Below are 19736 nucleotides of genomic sequence, written 5' to 3'. Positions count from 1 at the left end.
TATTCATCTGTTGAGAAATACGATTTGCATGAAGTGTCCTTCACTTACCTCTTTATTACTGACCTTATGAAGTAGTAGAGACTTGACTTGAGAGAGAGAATACAAATTACCAGCAGTTTAACCTATATCTGGTGAGAAAACAGGATGACAGCAGCTACTTCCCCGCTGACGGTTGTATCAGCAAAACGTCTCAAACCCCATCCTAAGCAGCATTAAAATCTCTAATGCATTTTACATGCATACAGCACAGGGTGAGATTCTACAGTGGGGACATGAGCATGGCCTAAAGCTCACAGAGAAAAGGCTAGACTTCAGTCTGAAACCAGTTCTTCATAGATACTATGATTTCCTAAGCAGCCATCACAACTAACATCACCAAGGGCTCTCTCCTACACTGCCCAGACTGTCCAAGATCCCAGTTGCAGCAATAAAGATGCAATATGTGCACAAATATTGCCAATGCTACTAAAGGAGATTTCTCTGCAAGAAGAGCGAGGCTCAGTCCTGGATAAACTTTATGATTCCAAAGAGATTCAGGATGGCCAAGAGAGGGAAGGCTAGTAGCTGAAGTGAAACAGCTTTGGCTCAGTGCCTGAAACTGTGAGCCCTGGACTCTTTTTGGTTCCAAACAACCTAATTTAGATTATACTTGGATATGAGAATTGTGTAAACATTATTTAGTCACATGTGTGTTTAGGTAGGAGTATTCCTCTATTTAAGTAATTCCCAGGACTAGCTACCTAGAAATGACAGCAATGTAAGAGATGAAAGAAAGAGAAGAACAACAGACAAGTACCAGGAGACAGCATCCACCAATATCTTTCCAACAAGATAAGATGCCTTTAAATTAATGTAGGGCTTTGTCAAAGTAAAAGTAGATTCAAGAAGTTTTATCCAGATTTTACTTACAACCACTCTGCTCCTGCAGCTCCTGAGAGCTTCACAGGATTTCTACTTCAGAGGCAACTGAATTCAGCTGAGCTAAGATGTAAACTTGCTTTGGTAGACAGCCTGCAAGTACTGGAAATTATTGATGAGTATCTAAACCTCACTGTTATCAAATTAGAAGCATGGAGAGAGCATTACACCCTCCATGTGACTATATTATAGTAGTCACTAAGGCTTTCTGTATGTTTATTCCAGAATAGTTCTGGGCTTACCATGGATACTCCAACAGAAGGACACCTGCTACATTGCTTTATTTTGTTCTCTGAGAAGATGCTGTGAAGCAGCAAGACCATTCCACATAACACTGTGCTCCTGAAGCTGGCCTCCAATATTTGCCCTCTAGAATGAGAACAACATGGAAGAAAGTTCCTAAAGTCATAGTTTTGTGGAGACAGTAGGTCAGACAGAAGACCTACAGTTCCCTATCTGTCTTTGGGAGACAGGGAGACACATGGGGCTATGCTCCTTATCACATGCTTCCTGTGAGCCAGAACACAGATAACACTTCCTCACAGCCCTCAGGAAGGATGCAAATAAAATAAAAGTGCTATATTTCTGAGTCAAACCTCTGCAAATTTGCCATCCTATGAAAGGCAAAACTGGACCCTTGTTATCCTTCCTAGCCTATTAACCTCTGTAGTCCTGTTTGAATCCTAGCTCATGGCTGGGATCCTCTAAGTCAGACAGGCAACATGGGTGTTTGTGCATCTCTGTCTTTCTCTCTTTCTTCTGTCTCACCACATGAGTAGCCCACCGTTCAGAGCTGTATTCGAGTTGAGGGGGCTTATGATGCATTATTACCAAATCTAAAAGAGTAAGCCAGTTGAATTTCTGCCAGTTGACAAACACTGGGGGGGGCGGACATGGGGAAATCAGAAAAAAGGAGCTCACAAATTAATTACACGTCTAGGAAAACATTAGCTACTAATTTCCAGTTTTAAATCTGAAAATCAGAAAGACTTCTTCAGACCAGTGCCAACAAGTCCCAGGCATGCAGCACAAGAGCAAACAGTTGTGAGGTCCTTGGTAACAGCCTGGCAGTGAATCAATCTGAGGGCGGCCATCTGCATTGGTGTTGTAGGCAAGGCTTGCTTTCCACTCTTTTCTATTGACAAGGTTAATAAATAGAACCATGTGCTGTGCTTACGTGTGACACGCCAGGCACATTTAATTCACTGCAGAATGTAACAGTCCGTGATTCAGAAGAGTTGAAAAGAGCAAAAGGTGTTTGTGAAAGTAGCTTTCTTGAGACAAACAAAAAATAAGATGAGGCCAGCAGATCAGCTGAACTTTCTCCATTTTTCTGCTCATGTCTTCAAGCTGGTAACACAAACTTTGGACAACAATATGTCAGACATTCACCTTTATCTTTGATGTAGCTGATTGGTGTCAGATGATGGTGTTGGTTTCATCAAAGAAACAACCATGGAGCCTGTAACACATTACTGCTGATTAGGAGAGTTGCAGAGGAGAGATCAAAAAGGCAATGGAAAAACAAAGAGAAATAAAAAGGAGGAAAAAGCATAAAAAGTATCAGCTCTTCTCCCAAGGGATACAGTCTCCCACTCATAGTTCTGACACAATGAACAAACAAAACAGAGGTTTAGCAAGTAAACAGCCTCCACAATTCAGCCTTGCTTGTTTGTATTAAGCTTTCATTCATATCTTGAGCTTCTGATACAAAAAGGGGTATAAATGAGTCATAATTATACATCAGAATAAACTAAGCCACAATTTAAACTATAATTGGGTCCTCTTTATGGAATACATTGAACCAGAGTTTCTATGCAGAGTTTCTTCCAGCAAGAGAGTTTCCATGTTATGCATGTGACTTTTGTTTGCTATGCAAGAGTAATCCCCAAAGCAGGTCATGTGAAATTTCATATATGTTCCCAGAAATCTATTCCTTATTTTCAATAGTTGCTGCTGTTGATGGCAGGTATCCTTTGTTCCTCCAAAATGTGTGTCATGATCTTTCATGGTGCATGGGTTCGTCTTTTCAAAGGCTTAATAATTTCACATTAAAAACATTTCGTCAGATCAATGTGAGTGCAGGCAGAGGTACGTAATGTTTCTTACAGCCACAGCTGTGATGGTTATTTCACAGATCATCTGGCAAAAGCCACACACTTTTATGGACTTTCAAAAACATTTTCAAGGAAAGAAAAAGTGGAGACTTTTTCTGGAGGTGTCTTTCCAATAATCTTTGGCCTCCCAGTTTCTACCTCTGAGCTGTAGTGGACATAATGAATTTCCATGGATGAAGTTATTACTTCTAAAACGGGGCAGCATTCCAGTGCTACCATGTGCAACAAGTTGATTACAGCTTATGGGATCAATAAATCAAAGTGTCATGGGTTAGTGTTTGATGACTGATTGCCCTAATGTCCAGTGCAATTTCTTGGTAACAAGAAAGTAGTTCCTTATTAAGAAATCGTACGCTTTTATGTGATGCATCCAAACAGAAAAATGCATTAGACAAACCTGCAACGTAAGGAAGCAAGAAGTGAAACAAAAAAAAACAAAAAACAAAAAACAAAAACAGCAGCCGGGAAACAGAGAGATTAACATTGACTATTAAGACCTAAGTAACTTTTACCCAACTTGCTGTAAGCAGGGAGCATTTCAGGACAGTTTCATTGTGCCTGTGAGAGTACTCAGTTACAATTTTATCTCTGAGCTGTGTTGAGTGGCAAGCAAATGTGGAGCTGCTAATTAATAAAACTGCATGGAGGAATCTTATTTCCTGAATTTTTTAACCAAAACAACTCTTCTCATCCCCCCCCCCCAAAAAAAAACAAACGTATTTGAGCACATGGATGGAACACATAAAGGTGGCTGAGACTATTAGACTCGCATCAGTCCTACGCTTTTACTCCTAGCCTGCAAATTTTACCCTCATACTTATATTTGTGGTGCTTTAAATTCAAAGAACTTCTGCACAGGGAAGGAATGGCCCAGCTACCAAATGTCCTAAATACCATGAGGAAAAAGATAATTCAACTAATGAAAGTTATGCCCAGTCCTTTCATGTTGTCAAACGCATGTGTTACCAATATTAGGAGGTCCTGGCAACACAATTTCCTTCTGGTTGTTGTTGCAACAATTTATACCTCAATTAAACAGCTATATCATTTTGGACATGCTATTTCTCTGGTCTTTTAAAACAGACTTCTCTAAATCTAAAAATGGGTACATCAGTAGGATTCAGAAAATCCATTGCAAAAGTCTCAATAAAAGCTGTAGAATTCAAAATCTATCATTAGAACTATATAGGCTTAGGCCTAATTCTAATGAGTTGAGGAAGAAATTGGTAAGAGGAGCTCACAAGCAAGAGCCAGTTCTAAAATGATAGATTGAATCTTGAAAAGGCTTTCGCCATAAAGAATAAAACAAAGAAACCTTGTCTTCCATCCCTAGAGAGTTCACTTGGAAGAGTTTGGAATTATGCTGACCCAGACGTGGGTCCCCAAGGTAGTTTTTCTAGCACTGCTCTGTTCTGATACCTTATTAAAATTATACCAGTGACCCATAGCCATTACTTGGTGTTAACACTAAAGGCACACTCAGAGGCCTAAAGAGGAGGTGCAAGGCATTAACAGTCATGGGGAAATGGCCAAGAGGCTTATCTTCCTCTTTGGATGTGGTGTCTCGCTTAATCCTGATGGGGGATATTTGAATCTTTTTATGCAGAGTTTGCTTTGCTTCTAGTGATATAAGTTCACAGGAGGTGCTAAGAAGCAGAGGGTTTTTCAGGAAGTTCAGGGTAGGCAGAATTGTTTTTCTTCTGCATCTGAAGGAAAATCTGCCAGAAATGTGCAAGAGCTGGAACAGTCTCTTTATTTTCACAGCACAGTCAATATTTTCCTCACAATGTGGTTCCAAAAGCCCTTAGAGTCTTTCAGCCCCCCAGTCACTAACTAATGGCTGGCACAATTTAGGCTGATATTTACTTATTCTCCATGTTTTCTGTCCAAAAACTTCCCCTCAGACAAGGCTGTTGCTATGACCTCACCTCTACCATCCTCAGCCACAGTTCAAAAGTGACAGCAAAGGAACAGTAAAAGTCTGATGTGCAACTTGCCTGATGTGCAAGTTACTAAACCAGCAAGTGCTCCTGCAGTGCTGAACAGAACTGAAAACATCTTGGAGGGGTTGGATGTGGGGCACAGCAGTTCTGGGGACCTCATGAACTAAGAACGGCTTATCTTCTCTAGCAGTAGCTGCACAGCCACTTCCCACGGGAGACAGAAGAAGTAGGAGGCCTAGGCTTAGAGGTCAGCAGCAATACTCCATATTAAAAAGGGTAAATTTTGCTCTCCCTGGGGCCTGGATGGCTGTCTACACACTGTAATTTCAGTTACATTTATAGGGGCAAGTCTTATACAGAGCAGCCTCAGCTGGGTGCAGAGCTCCCAAATCTGATGGCACCTCCAATCAGCTGAGAGGTTCGGAGGGGCAGGGTGAGGAAAACAGGCATTAGCTGTACAAAGACACAGTAGAGTCAATGCCTTAGATTGAGTATAATCACAGTCCTTTCCAATAACCACTCAGAGGCAGCTCTGTAAAAAACAGGACTGAGACATACCTGCTTTAATATTCTCATGACAAATGAAAGTGTGCTTATAGGTGTCCCTAAAAGAAAAATGAAGTGAACATGTAAATGAATGTTGCAGTTCAGGCAACATTGGCAAGCCTAGTTCACCTGCCTGGGGACCTGTGCTGGGAGACAAGAAAAACAGAAAGAACGTGACACCTTAATTGCAAAGAAAAGCAGGTCCCATCTGGAGATATGGTCCTTAATGCTTTGGGGGTTCATTTCTGACAAGAAATTCTTACCTCCAAAGGACTTTTAGTCTGTTAAAAGTCAATTATTATATTCCCTTACATGACAACCACTTCCAGCAAAAATCATATGTATATCTGGGATAATTCATCTGAGAGAGGGAACTGCAGCTCTCGTTTTATTTGTGTATGTCGACACCTCAGACAACTGCAGTAAAAGATTTCCTCTGAGCATCCCATCCTCCCAGGGTTTCTTTATACTTGTTGCCCAATAGGCTGAGCAACACAGTATATGAGCAGTATCACAAATTCCAGAACAAAGGTGATTTTCTGTTGTAGGTTTGGGCCTAACTTGACAACAAAGAACCAGCCACATGGCTGCTCAGTCAACTCTCCTCCCAGCACCTCCTTCACCCCACACCTCCCTGTACCTCACACACTGCGATGGAAAGGACAAAGACCAACTAGAGAAGCTCACAGATTGAGACAAAGGGCAAGGAGGGTTCTTCAGTGGTTAAGGTCATGGGCAAAACAGACTGACCTTGCTAAAAAATTGTAATTTAACACTAATCACATCCACAAAGGACGCAGACAACACAAAGAGTAGTGCTGAGACACATTACCTCCATCCCTCCTTTCTTCCTAAGCCCAAAATACTTTGTTCCAAATTTCTCTCTTTCCTTCCCCCCAGTGGCACAGGAAGACAGGGGATGAGGTTTAGAGTCAGTTCACGGACTGGTGGTTCCTGCCCCTCCTTCAGGAAGAAGGATTCCTTACAGACCTTCCCTGCTTCCCCATGGGGTACCTGCCATGGGAGAGAGTCCTCCACAAACCTCTCCTTCATGAGTCCTTCTCAAGAGGTCCAGAGCTGCTCCAGCCTGGGCTTCCTACAGAGTCACGGGATGCTTTGGGAACAGCCAACTCCCCTGCCATGGGGTCTTCCACAGCTGCATAATCTGAGTCTCCTGGCAGCAAATCCGAGTTCACCCTTCCTGGCACCTTCAGGGAATGTTCCACAATATTTCTCCATGAATGCAGGGGACAGCCTGCCATCTTGTCGTAAGTTGCAGGGAAACTTCTGCTTGGGCACCTTCTTCCCCTTCTTCCTCACCAACTAACAGCACTGCTCTCCTTCCCCAGCACAGCTCTTCTTTTAGTGCTTCTCTGCTCACGTGTTATAGCTGTTCTTTTGTTAATAGCTGAGGCACATCTATTGTCCCTCTAATGGCTCCTTGGTTGGGTTTGGAGCAGGGGGAGCTTCTCAGCTTCTTACCAGAGCCACTCCTGGGGCCCTTCCCCTGCTACCAAAAACCACACCAAACCGGCACACTTTCCTGACATTTAAAAAGGCCCAAGAAAAGGTCAAAGTTTTCCTTCCAATTGAGATGTTCTTTCAGTCTCTCTCCTGAGAGATATTCCTCTGAAATTATACGCCTTGAAAAGGGCAGTAAGATTGTGCTGATGGCTCTTTCCTCAGTGAGGATCACCACAGTATCTCCTTAGCCAGACACTCATATATATGAAATTGAAAGTCAATCATTTTGACCTGTTCTGTAAACATTTTGAAATTGACCAGAGGACCCCAAACTGGGAGGAAGGAATACAGAAAGAGTGCCTTATACACAGAAACACACACACTCCAAGTGTGTCTTATTTCCTTGCAATACAGGAGTGAAATTTCATCTGTTATTATATATAAAGCCTAATGGTTGATTTTTAAATTCTGGCCTGTTCTCATATACAATTTTTTCTCTCTGCATACCTTGTGAGAACTAACAATTTTGCACAGAAGTGCCTGCATTTCCACAAGAAAAAGCACTTTACTTGCATGGCATTTTTGTCTGTGAAAGGTTTAGCCCCTACAGACAGACACAATGCACTATTGTCTACAGAAATAGTGCTGGAACTGGGCCTGTCTCACCAGGAGAGCCATGCAGTAGTTAGCTGTTGTGGTTTAACCCCAGCCAGCAGCTAAGCTTCGTGCAGCTGCTCTCTCATTCTCCCCCAGTGGGATGAGCGAGAGAATTGAAAGAGTAAAAGTGAGAAAACTCATGGGTTAAGATAATTACAGTTTAATGGGTAAAGCAAAAGCCACGCACACTAACAAAACAACATAAGGAATTGTCCCACCACTTCCTATCAGCAGGCAGGTGTTCAGCCATCTCCAGGAAAGCAGGGCTCCATCTTGTGTAGCAATTACTTGGGAAGACAAACACCATCACTCCTAACATTCCACCTGTCTTCTTTCCCCAGCTTTGTGTGCTGAGCATGGTATCACATGGTATGGAATATGTGAACAGGCCTTGGCTGTGTGTAAGCACTGCTCAGCAAGAACTGACACATCTCTCCATTATCACCACTATTTCCAGCAGAAGTCCAAAACACAACACCATAACAGCCACTATGAAGAAAATTATCTCTACCCCAGCCAAAAACACCACATTAGCAAACATATTCAGTCCCAGCTGAAAAATTAAATTTTCTTTCATCAAGAGAAATCTTGCCCTGTTATAAATAATATATAGATTTAAACATAGTCCTTTAATGAACAGCGAAATTCCTATGGAACCTTTGGGTGATTTATCTAAGCCATGGTTGCAAGAAGCTAAATCCCCCCATAATAATCATAGAATCATAGAATCTTAGGGGCTGGAAGGGACCTCGAAAGATCATCTAGTCCAACCCCCCTGCCAGAGCAGGGTCACCTAGAGTACATCACACAGGAACTCATCCAGGTGGGTTTTGAATGTCTCCAGTGAGGGAGACTCCACAACCTCCCTGGGCAGTCTGTTCCAGTGCTCTGTCACTCTCACAGTAAAAAAATTTTTCCGGATATTCACCTTGAACCTCCTGTGCTCTAATTTACACCCATTACCCCTTGTCCTATCACTGGTCATCACTGAGAAAAGCCTAACTCCGTCCCCCTGACACTCACCCCTTACATATTTGTAAACATTAATGAGGTCACCCCTCAGTCTCCTTTTCTCCAAGCTAAAGAGACCCAGCTCCCTCAGCCTTTCCTCATCAGGGGAGATGTTCCACTCCCTTAATCATCTTTGTAGCTCTGCGCTGGACTCTTTCAAGCAGTTCCCTGTCCTTCTTGAACTGAGGGGCCCAGAACTGGACACAATACTCCAGATGTGGCCTCACCAATGCAGAATAGAGGGGGAGGAGAACCTCTCTTGACCTACTAACCACACCCTTTCTAATGCATCCCAGGATGCCATTGGCCTTCTTGGCCACAAGGGCACATTGCTGGCTCATGGTCATCCTCCTGTCTACCAGGACCCCCAGGTCTCTTTCAGCTACACTACTCTCCAGCAGTTCAGCTGGACATATATAATATGTGGTTCATTGTTCATAGCTCATGTATTGATAAAGCTGGTTAAATAAAACCACCTAGTAATTAAAATACCAGTATTCCAAAATTCAAGAGGGCAACCATCAGTTTATCACTAACCACAAGTCATCTTACTGATTCTATCTGCATATATTGAGTGGCAGTGATCAAAGCTTATAACATATATGCATATAGTAATTTTTGCCTATGAGCATCTTACAGTTGTCTCAAGTGATTCAGATTAATATCTTGCATATTTTCTAAAAAAAATATGTTGGTCTGAAAATTGCATCTGATAAACTATCTGAACGAAATAAAGGAAAAAATGTTTGTTGATTCACTCATACTTCTGAAAAGCGTTACAAGGGCATGAGCAGAACAATGCAGCTTTTAAGAAGGCAGATTTCTGAAAATATGCGGATTAAACTTATTCTAGAAATTATAAATGAGAGCAGAAAGAATAAAATAGTGAGATAATTTGTTTTCACTGATTTGTTTTGACTGTTTCTTTATTTCACTATGACTTTTGGCTCAGCCTTCTGGAGAACAAATGCTACATTGCATGATACAGAATTCTTATATATAAAATAAAACTGAAAAGTATTGACTCAGATACTAGTTGTGTGCAAAAAAATCAAACAAAATTGTAGGTTTTGATTTATATTCAGGTAAGTTTAGGCATATGTGTGGACCACACAATGAGTGTATTTGTTCTACGCAGAGAGAAACTGGACCACCGGGGAATTTTAGTCTTTCACAACACGTGGAAACGTACAGTGGGTAGAGTTTCTTTGCAACTGAGTTCACTGAAAGCACATTGCTTTAGCCATGGAAAGAGAATTACTCTTTATAACTTTATCTCATTTGCAGGTTTGTCTTTTGGACCATGTTTCTGCTAAGCAACCAGTCATCCATACATAATTTATAAGAATAGTGTTATTATGTCATAAATACAAACAACACTTCTGCTGCCCACTCACATATCCCGTCATTTGCGTCTCTTGCTACTCTAGCCCAGATTCTTGCACCAACTCCTGAAGATACAATCAAGGCTCTTGGCACAAGAAGAAAAGGTCTTTCTATATCAGTGTACTTTTCACACTTGGTGAGAGAGCACTGGCAATTCCAAGTGCAATACTGACTGGTGGCTCCAAAGGCTGAGAAACCAGATCAGTAATTCCCCTCATATTCCCAAGGACCAGGTGCCTTTCAGTGAACTCACAGGCATATTCAATATGAACAGGGCTTCCTCAAAGACCCCATAGAGCAATGGCATAACCATGAATTTGGAAAGTGAGCAAGGTAACATTAGCACTTTGAGCCTTCACCACAGTGACCATAGCTCTTCCCCCAGCATCTACCCCAGATCCATAATGCTGCTCCTCCAAAGCCAGACTGCAAGTGGCAAGTATTTTTAGGTATTTTTTTCTAGGTCTTTTGACTAAATCAGAATTTCATATTTTTCAGGGTACATCCTGTGTGTACTAGTCCCCCCAGTATCCCATCTGGGAACTGGCCAGGACAAAATAGGTCTTACGCATGTTCAAGTTTCCTAGGAGGGAAATTAGGAAAGGATATATGGAGGAAAGCCTCACATCACACCTGGACATGTGTGGCTGAAGTACACCAGATTGCATCTCTGAGGAAACACAAACTGCTCCATAATAATTCCAGTTGTGAAGACCACCCTTTCTTTTTCTGTTTTGACTGGGTCTGTGATCCCTCCAACCCTGCAGCTGGGCATGGGTCAAGTGACTTAGGAAGACAGAGCCTCGTGTGACACATTCTTCCAGTTGCCTTCTGGCCCCAGTCTGCAGTGGCAGGGAAGCGCCTGTGATCCAAGCCCAAAAGCTTGTGATAAAACAAGGATTTAATGATTGTGCAAGGGGTTTGGAACTAGGTTATCTTTATGGTCTCTTCCAACCCAAACTATTCCATGATTCTATGATTATTTCCCCACTGTTGACTTATTCTTTACACATTCCAACAAAAGTGAGTTAAAAGGATTAAATGGGCAAGGAGGAGATGGTTCAAAAAGAAAAAAAATAATTTTTTGGGTTTTCAAACTAGTTTAACTACAGGGAATGTTCTTTTGCTACGGGGAAGAGGGGAGGAAGAGAAAATTGTGAAAAGTTGCTTTGAATATAGTAATCTTAATTACAAGGAACGCTTTTTGTTGTCAAAACACCTTACAGTTATGAATTTATCTAGGTTTTAAGTCTAAGTAAAAATTAATTATGCTCAAGTAATCTTTTTTTTTCTCTCAAAGAACACAATATTTATACAATTTTCATTTTTGCTGGAATTATTAAAAATCTTAGTGGTTATAATTGAATCTGACCGTCTGATAGAAGAAAAATCTATGGGAAAGGTGGCAGTTTTCCAATGTACTTTTTAAAAAGTATGTAGTTGTTTAGACTGTTAAATATCCTTTGACATAGCTGTGAGATGTTTAGGAAAGAATTCTGTAATGACACTGACTGATTCTCCTCAGTCATTGCATACAGAACAGATAAATTGGCCCTTGCTTACACAGTGTAAACATGGTTCAGTGAAAAAATACTGAGTAAAAGGTGGAAGATCAGACCTTGAAGAACAAGCTCTACCCTAGACCTAGGAGTTCTGTCATCATTTCTATCCATGCATTTATATCAGCTGGGGATTTTGTTTGTTAATCACACTTTGCCATATGTAGCTCAAGATGCTGCTAATCTATTAGACATAATAGTAGAATAAGCTCCTAATGTCTTAATTTTATTACGCTAAATATCAAATTTACTTTCAGCCTCCTGTGCCAGAAGATCCTTGCTGCTTATTCTAGTTGGAGAACATGACAGTCAGTGCTACTTAAAAGGGATAAGTACCCTATTTTTTTTTTCTATGTAACATATGGCTCTATGTTGGCACTGCTGGGACTTCTAATAGCATAATGGCATACTATCATCCAACCTTCAGCTGTCTGAGAACATAAGTGAGGAAAGCACAGATAGATATTTTTACCATGTATGATGCGTAGCCCACAACATACAAGGTTGGTTGGAGGACTATAGATTGTATCTAGCAAAAATTGGATTTTGGGACACACACAAACAGTAAAAATAAAACAAAACAAAACAAAACAAACAAGGGAAAAGAAAATCTTCCCTGAAGCTATGTCTAGACTGTGGGATCTGAGAATACTTCCCACTCACAGATCCTAGCGTACACCCTTGCTGAGTCCTGACTCTGTGTCTGGATGAGGTCTGGACATGCCATACCAGAAGTCACAAGAGACTGAAAATCTCCTGGGAAGGTCAAGAAAAGATCAAGCTGAAATTATTGATCTCAACGCAAGATTTTACTTCTTGCTTCTCTTAGTGAGATCACCTTTCTACATGTCTAAGTTACTGCAGCCTTTACACTTAAGAACTTTTTTTTTTTAATCATTTCAGTCACAGTTCATCAGCAGCCTCCCTGGTTAAATAATTTGCTCCTCAGAGGCAGGCCATGCTAGCTGTTCAGTGCAACACCTCTTTAGAAGCCAAATCCTACTGAGAGAAAAAGAGCACAAATCACTAATCTGGTTGTTAAACAAAGTCTGGAGTTGTGATTTTTTTTTTTTTCGTTCTTCTCTTCTGTCTCAGCTTCAGTCAGTTTGCTACATCCATTACCAACACCAGAGCCTGTTTCTAGGGGTGAAGACAGTCATCCAGGCTGTTGTCTATATGTCTGTCTCAAGTCAGACTTCTCTGAATGAACAAGGATAACATCTCACAGACACACATCTATTCAGACAAAATGTATTGCTTAGTTTGAAAACAAAAGGAATGAACCACTGTATCATTATTTTTAATGAAGAAAATAGTCCAATCTTGTCCAAAGGAACTGAATATATTCCCACTGCAGTTATCAGATTCAGGGTTATACCAGCTGGACCAGCATGATTCCTTATTACTTTGAGACCCCACACACAGGCACTGATAGCTTCTGCTTACATATTTATGCTTTCCACTGGGGGAGACAAATCTGATTATGACAGATGGTAAATGGGGCAAACAGCCCCTGCCAGACTGCCCAGGAATTGCACTGAAGTGGATCAGCTCTAAAGAAAGTCAACAGCTAAGAGATTTCTGGGCAGGGTCGTTCAGCCTCAGACAACTTGTCCTTCCATTCAGATTAAACTGCTTTCATTGATGGGTATGATTTCTGTCCATTCTGCCTATTTGCTGGTCTGGAAGTCCCTGAGGTATCAGTGTATGGAACAGTGAGAGGAACATCCAACAACAAGTGGTGGAGAACAAACCAAGACAATGCACTGTCCTCAGTTCCTCTCTGCTAGCAGCTCTGCAAGGGAGAGCTTGCACATTGCCAAGAGAGAGGCAGCACACTTAACTTTTATCTGTGTGTTTGGAATATGTGTTGGAGTCATCAGCCCTTGTGTAGGCAGTTGACTTATGAGTCATCTCAGCTTAAGAGGAACATCTAAAAAATGTGGGCTGTGCTGTAGAAAGAGCCTATCTCCAGAAGTGGCTTGAAAGGAGTGTGGATGACTAGTTTCTGCTGTAGATGTTCAAAAGGCAAACATTTCCTTTTAGGCAAACCAAACCCACTACCAGTTTCTCATTTATAGTCTCTGAAGCTGTGATACCTCTTTATACCCTGCACCAAGATCCTTAGCCTTTCTTCCGAGAAAGAAGATTCAGGAGATCCATCTGTTTTAGGAGAAAAGTATACTTGCAGAAGCAGACTAGAATCATAGAAGCACTTATGTTGGAATAATCTTTAAGATCATCTAGTCCAACCATTAACCCTACTCTACTGAGTCCAGCACTAAGCCATATTCCCAAGGGCCACATCTAGACAACTTCTAAACACATCCAGGTATGGTGCAGCACTGGAACAGGCTGCCCAGGGAGGTTGTGGAGTCTCCTTCACTGGAGACATTCAAAACCCACCTGGATGCGTTCCTGTGTGATGTGCTCTAGGTGACCCTGCTCTGGCAGGGGGGTTGGACTAGATGATCTTTTGAGGTCCCTTCCAGCCCCTAAGATTCTATGATTCTATGGTAACTCAACCACCTCCCTGGGCAGCCTGTTCCAATGTCTGACAGCCCTTCCAGTGAAAAAGTTATTCCTAATGTCTAGTTTAAACCTCCCCTGTTCAGCTTGAGGCCATTCCCTCTTGTTCTACCACCAGTTATTTGTGAAAAGAGCCCAGCACCTGCCTCTTTAAAATGTCATTTCAGGTAGTTGTTGCGAGTGACGAGGTCTGCCCTCAGTCTCCTTTTCTTCAGAATAAATAGCTCCAGTTCCCTCAGAAGGTCCTCAAAAGATTTGTTCTCTAGCCCCTTCACCAGCTTCATTGCCCTACTTTGGACACTCTCCAGCACCTCAGCGCCCTTGTATTGAAGTGCCCCAAACTGGACACAGTGCTCAAGGTGTGGCCTCACCAGTGCCAAGTACAGAGGGATAATCATGTCCCTGGTCCTGCAGGCCACACTATTTCTAATACAGGCCAGGATGTCATTGGCCTCTTTGGCCACCTGGGCCCACATCTGGCTTATATTCAGCCACCTATTAATCAGAACCTCCAGGTCCCTTTCTGCTGGATAGCTTTCCATCCACTCTTCCCCAACCCCATAGTGCTGCACGGGGCTTTTGTGGCTCAAGTGCAGGACTCAGCACTTGGCCTTGTTGAAATCAATACAATGCACGTTGGCCCATCAACCTAGTCTGCCCAAGTCTCTCTGTAAGACCTCTCTACCCTCAGGTACAGCAACACTCCCCCCAGCTTGGTGTCATCTGCAATCTTACTGAGGGTGCGTTCTGTCTCCTCACCAAGATTGTTGATAAAGATGTTAAAAAATAAGTGGTCCCAACACTGAGCCCTGAGGAACCCAAGTTGTGACCAGCTGCCAGCCTTGTGGAAGTCCAGGTAGACAACATCCACAGCCTCAACAACCTTTGGGATTACCATCTCCAAAGATGGAAAAAGGTAGGGCATGGGAGATTCACTGCTACTAAGATCCATCATTGATCATTTTACTTGTCAACTGAGGGGCTTTTGCTCTTTTGTCAACCTCTCTGTGGTGAGTTGCTGTGCTTTTGGTTTCAAGTTTTGTGGTTTTTTAGTTAGTTTGTTTGTTTGTGGGTTTTTTTGTGTTTTGTTTTTTTTTCACTTCAGGTCTCTCACCTTCAAAAATTCCCGAAAGTTCTTAGTTTTCAAGTTAATTTCCTAGGTCTATGATTCCTATATCATAAAAAAAAAAAAAAAAAAAAAAAAAAGCTGTCTATGAAGACTTCTCTGAGAGCATCTATGTTATTCAGTGATCCTTGATCCAGCACCCTGCCAGAGTCAGAAGGAATTATGCACTTTCCTTTCAAACCCATCATATTATTTGCTTGTCACACGGGCAGTTTGCTACTCAACGGCACAAAAGAAAAAATTCCACTCCCTCCTTGTAACAAGGTGCTGTTGACAGAGCTTGCAATGCTTTTGCCCTATATTGAAGGGACCAACATAAACTAAAAATAGCTGACAATGACATAATTCATATCTTCTCTTCTCATTTTCAGGAACCGGAAATACCCTAATTAGTAGATTTTAGGGTGTGAAAGCTGGTTAGGTCTTTCTCCAGAACAAATTCTGTGATTATTTTTTTTTCAGCTCTGTTGTGGTTTGGGATGTGATCGAGCAAGTATTTGGAGTGGAATGTTAAAAAATCACTCTGCCTGACTCAAGAGAGATTCACCTTTGGCTCCAGCAGAAGGAAGTCACTGATCATTTCAAAAAGCTCCAAAGCTAAGGCCTTTTTCAAAAATGTTGTTTAAAATGATCTTTTGAACAGAAACTTATGTTTCAATGTATTGTTTTAGTCAAATGTCAACGTAAGGCAAGCTCATGCAATTTTAACTGATTGTTTTTCTGTTGGATGACACTTGGCATTTCTAAATGTTGTTTAATCAAATAATCCCAACAGGATTAGCATGATTTTATGAATACACTAGAAGTTGTGGATCATTATTACATGCACCTTATGACCAGAGATCCAGTAAAAAAAGGATCTACTCAAGTCAAATGGGTGCTCAGTAATTACACCCTGAACTTTTTGTTCCCTCTTCCTTCTGTCTGCTACTCTGTACATCTGGAAAGCACTGTCATGAACTATCAAACAATCTTGAAAGTGGATGAAAAAAACAAGATTATTAAAATAAGGGCTGATTTCTCTGCAGTTTCTTCATCAGAGCATAACCAATGTCTATAATTCACATGAGAACATTGCATGTGTGTCCTCCCATAGCAATGCATGGACTGCATTTTAATAACAGGGGCTAGAAGTGACATGTTTAGAACTTAAAGCCATATAGTTACCAGCCCATCATAAAAGCTATTCCGTGTTACTTTTCTTGATTCTATACATACACATGGATTTACCAGCGTGGCTGACATTCTTCTATTAGCACCACCTGGTGGGAAATGCACACTCCAGATAGTGTGATGGAGTTGCAGTTCCCTCCCATGTGCGTGTGGATGCATGCACATCAACATGCAGACAGTACACACAGTGAGATTTGGGGAACAGAGAGCCCAAGGGGAAAAAAAGATTGCAGACTTCTTTCTGCTGTTCTCATGTTTTCAGTACAACAGCCAAACAAGTGCCTGCTGCAGCACGTCTTTACTTTTCTTCTGGAAAACAACAAAGTTTGTGGAAAGAAAAAACTATAATGCTTCATTCCGTAGTTCTTCAGTAGTAGAGAGTAGCTGGTCAACAGGACTGTGTTTGCCTTTTGTATTTCTAAGTGGTGTATGTCCCAGAAAACAAGCTCTTGCCAACTGCATTCACCCAAATGTTTTCAAAATGTTTGCTTTTGAAGTTAAGTGAGGCATTTTGAAAAATGCATTGATTCCACTGAGAACGCTTTTAAATGAGGAACATCATGACTTTTTTATTTCAGAAAATTTTCCAATTTTCAGAGAATTTTGTTTTGGGAGGGTTTTTAAATTATTCATACACTATGACATGACATCTCAGACAAATCTTCCTTTTATTATGGGAAAAAAAACATCAAAAGAAACTCTCAAAACACTCTATGTTTAATCTGTTTTGAAACTCCTGTGCTTCAAAACAAATGATCGTTTATTTATACATCCTAATTTTTTGAAGCAATTTGTTTTCCATGGAGTCTTAAAGCAATGTGTTTTCATTTTAAGTCAAACCAGAATGCATTTCTAAATATTGATGTATCTAAAAACATAAAAATGCCTAATTTCAACCAGATCTTATTACCAACTAGCTCCTTCAGGAAGCGTATCACAGTCAGTCTTTATCCTAGCAGGCAAATAAAGGGCAACATCTGATCATACATGTCCCAGCACAGCTCATAATTAATATTGCCAGTGAATTCAGACTCTGAAGCAGGAGAAACATTTTGAGCTCTTATGTTACAGATAAGACTCCAACAGAGATAGAAATTGTGCTTTCACATAGAGGAAATATAAATACTCAGTAGTGAATTAAGCCTGTAGACCTTACTGCTACCTTCAGAGACCCTAACAATGGGTACAGCAATATGACAGCACAGAAATCCCATTTTGTGTAAACAGATTCTCTTAGTTCACAATCATATATTTATTTTTATATTTATATATATATATATATAAAAGAAAAATAGAACAGATTTTTCTATAGATTTCAATTACTGGCCCACCGTAAGGAAGAAAGCTTTATTCTCTTTGTCCAAGGCACTCATATAATTCATACTGCTCTAATCCTGCTTGCAGGACAGTGTTTTGTGAAATAAATCCTATCCATTGAGTAAAAACAAATAAGAAAAATACAGTAAATAGGTAAAATATAAACTAGCTCTCAGTCACAAAACGACAATAACTTCATATTATCACTTATTTTTTCCTAAATCTATTGCCATCATTTGTTTATTCTATTACTTACAATGGTGTTTATTCTAATCACAAAGGGGGAGGGGGGGGTTGTTTTAAATTTTTTTAAAGTATTTTAGATGTCATTGGAAAATTGTGAATTTGCATGGTAAAACACACTGGAACTGATTTCCCAGTGGGAATTGTTCATTCAAAACCCTAAATATGAAGGGTAGTGGAGAGAATATTTCTTCGCCAGCTCACATTACTGCACTTCTGGTAGGGTTATTCTGTGAATTGCAATATTGTTTCTTTAAAGACAGAGTGAAATAACAGGCTTCCAGTTACCCTTTTCAAACTCATATTGTTCTGATATTTGTGTAGAACTAGAGGAGAATTCAGATGTGCAGTATTGATTTTTACATTATTTTCTTTAAGTTGCTATGATTTACTAAGCACTGTTGGATTTCCTGGCTATAGAATAGGAAATACAAGTGTACTGATGTATAATAAAAGGACTTATGGACCATGGCCTGTTCTCCAGGTAGATAGACAACAGAAGTTACTAACTAGGCAAAAACAACTATGTTGAGCATGTGTGTGGCACGGACTGCCAAGAAGCTCAGCTGTTAAGTGAACTGCCTTGATTCCTCCTATAACAGAAGACCTCTGGAGAGGGTCTCTCTATTTGGCCTGCTTCCACTCAAATGGGATGAGCCAGCACTTGAAGTTGTTCTTCTCTTTTCACTGGCAACAAAAGAAGCCTTGAGCATCAGCCTTGACTAGAGCTGCACTTTTTAGGTGGCCAGACTGCAATTAAGCAAGCCATGCAACTTCTGTATTTGAAGAAAGTGAAGGAAAAAGCTCAGAGGCAGAACTGAAGCATCCCATTACTAACTCTGCTGGTAACCTACTAGAGCAATCTTGTATAAATATTTTTTTGTTCATTGGTGCTTTGGGAAGCCCACTGCGGATTCAGTGAGGAATATGTCAAAAGCTTATTATGACACTTCTTTGACAGTTATTTGATCTGTGAATGAAGGATTAAGTCTATGAGCAAAGCACCAGTAGCCAAATGGAGACATTTGTTTAGAGAGGCAAATCACTTTCCTGGCTTAAGCCTCTGTTATCAGTGTTTGAACGTTTACAATAATCCATTACCTAAAGTTTCACAGAAAAAAAAATTAAAAAATTTAAAAATATATAAAAGTGCAAAAGCTCTATTTGCTATGTAGGACAGTATTTGAACCAAAGATGCACATTGTGTTTGGTATATGTGACTCACCAGGATGCAGACAGCATGGCACTATGGATATTTTTATTCTTGTTTGAATCAACCCAGAGGTAGAACTAAGAAGGAGTTTTGCTGTTCTTGATGGTGCACATTAAAGTATACCACATACATCAGATTGCAGCATGTGCTGGCGGAAGAGCCACTCTGAGCAAGGGGAAAAAAGAATAAGGAGAAACGTATTATCAAGGCTTTTAAAATAAAACTTCTAAAGCACCTTTAAATTGTAACATCTTGAGCAAAGAAAAGGCTGAATTATGTAAAAGTGGGCAGGGAGCCAACATCTGGCAATAATAAGATTGTTTTGTAAGCAAGCAGTATTCTACGCAGCATGCAGCTCTTGGTCCACATTAGAGCAAACAGCAAATCTGTGAAGATGTGCGTGGTCTCTGGTTGCCAGAAGGATACCCTAGGCTTTGAGTGAAAATTTTTGTGTCATTTGATCTCCTAAAACAGCCAGCTGAGATGAGTTATACTCCCCCTGCCAGAAACCTCGAAAGAATTGTTCAAACCATA

The sequence above is a fragment of the Chaetura pelagica genome, unplaced genomic scaffold (assembly GCF_000747805.2).
Source record: "Chaetura pelagica isolate M959 unplaced genomic scaffold, ChaPel_1.0 scaffold109, whole genome shotgun sequence".
In the NCBI taxonomy this organism is placed as follows: Eukaryota; Metazoa; Chordata; class Aves; order Apodiformes; family Apodidae; genus Chaetura; species Chaetura pelagica.
The sequence above is the reverse complement of the archived record's forward strand: the minus strand, read 5'-3'. Positions refer to the sequence as shown.